A 2,258-nucleotide genomic window follows, 5' to 3' on the forward strand; every position below is an offset into this window, starting at 1 on the left:
TCATGATCAGAATGAATTATGAACTCACGATGCCAAAGATAGTGCTGCCATGTATGCAAAGTGCGCACTAAAGCGTAAAGCTCCTTATCATAAGTAGAATATTTCAGACTAGCACCGCTTAATTTTTCACTAAAATAAGCAACTGGTTTTCCTTCTTGTAACAAAACAGCACCTAGCCCAATACCGCTAGCATCGCATTCAAGCTCAAAAACTTTATTAAAATCAGGCAATTGCAAGAGGGGAGCTTGGGTTAACTTATCTTTCAAAGTGGTGAACGCTACCTCCTGCGAATCACTCCAAGCAAACGGCACATCTTTCTTTGTAAGCTCATGTAGAGGCGCTGCAATGGAGCTAAAATCACGAACAAATCTGCGGTAGAAACCGGCAAGTCCAAGAAAGCTCCGAATTTGTGTGACCGTCGTCGGTGTAGGCCACTCTCGAATGGCAGCAATCTTGCTGCTATCCACCTCAATGCCCTGTGGAGTAACCACATAACCAAGAAACGAGACACGTTGCGTGCAAAATGTGCACTTTTCCATGTTACCAAACAAGCGAGCAAATGTTCTAAATGCTCCTCTATAGACTTGCTGTAAATAAGGATATCATCGAAATAAACAACAACAAACAAACCTATGAAGGCCCGTAGAACTTCGTTCATTAAACGCATAAAGGTGCTGGGAGCATTAGTCAATCCAAATGGCATAACCAACCATTCATATAAACCAAATTTCGTTTTAAAAGCCGTTTTCCATTCATCACCGAGTTTCATTCTAATCTGATGGTAACCGCTACGCAAATCAACCTTAGAGAAAATAACGGCACCACTAAGCTCATCTAACATATCATCAAGGCGTGGAATAGGATATCGATAACGAACTGTGATGTTATTAATAGCACGACAATCTACGCACATACGCCATGACCCATCTTTCTTTGGAACGAGTAAAACAGGAACCGAGCAAGGGCTAAGAGACTCACGAATGTAACCCTTATCAAGCAGCGTCTGCACCTGGCGCTGGATCTCCTTCGTCTCCTCTGGATTTGTACGGTACGGGGCGCGGTTCGGAAGAGAAGCGCTGGGGATGAGATCGATCTGATGCTCAATGCCACGGAGGGGAGGAAGACCCGGTGGTAAGTCCGTAGGATAAACATCAGCATACTCCTGCAAAAGGTTAACAACAGCAGGGGGTATATCCAAAGACGGTGCATCATCAAGCGGAACAAGCATGCGCGAGCATACAAGTGCATAACAGGGCATATGAGCTTCATGGAGATCATCAAAATCAGCACGTGTAGCAAGTAAAACATGAGAGTGCAACTTGATTTCAGATTTAGTAGGTGCGGCTGATGTCGATTTGACTTGTTGTGCAGTTTTAGCAGCCCTAGTAAGATCATCTTTCAAAATTTGGTCAGGGGTCATTGGATGTATAATTATTTTCTGGCCTTTAAACATGAAAGAATAATGATTTGAACGACCATGATGTAAACTATCAGTATCATATTGCCAAGGTCGACCCAATAACAAAGAGCATGCTTCCATAGGAATAACATCGCAATCAGCATAATCAGAATAAGAACCCAGCGAAAAGGGGACACGTACCGAACGTGTTACCTTTATTTTACCACCATCATTAAGCCATTGAATGTGATACGGATGTGGATGTGTGCGAGTGGGCAAGGATAATTTCTCTACCAACGCTGTACTTGCCAAATTGTTGCAGCTGCCACTATCGATGATGATGCGAATCGACCGTTCGTGCACGACGCCCTTGGTATGGAATAGAGTGTGTCGCTGATTTTTTTCGGCCTGGGCAACCTGTGTGCTGAGAACACGCTGCACAACAAGACTCTCATACCTATCGGCGTCGATGGGATCAACGTGGACTTCCTCATTTGCTGCATGGTTAGTGGCAATCATAGCATGACTAGTTTCCTCAGAATCACTAGCTGAAGAGTACTCACCATTGTCACGTATAAGCAAGGTACGCTTGTTTGGGCAGTCCCGAATCATATGCCCAAACCCTCTGCAACGATGGCACTGAATATCCCATGTACGTCCTGTGGAAGAAGCGGCGCCTTTGGCAGGGGGTGCCACTGGCTTGGTCGTCCCTGTGCGCGATGTAGTGCTAGGCGTAGAAGGTACAGGGCTGGAAGGAGTTGAGCTGTGTGTTGGACCCCGGCCTGCAAAAGAGTTAGTATATGTCTTTGATCGTCGTCCCTGCACTTCACGTTCAGCTTTGCAAGCATATTCAAACAAT

Source organism: Zea mays, chromosome 4, assembly GCF_902167145.1.
Source record: "Zea mays cultivar B73 chromosome 4, Zm-B73-REFERENCE-NAM-5.0, whole genome shotgun sequence".
In the NCBI taxonomy this organism is placed as follows: domain Eukaryota; kingdom Viridiplantae; phylum Streptophyta; class Magnoliopsida; order Poales; family Poaceae; genus Zea; species Zea mays.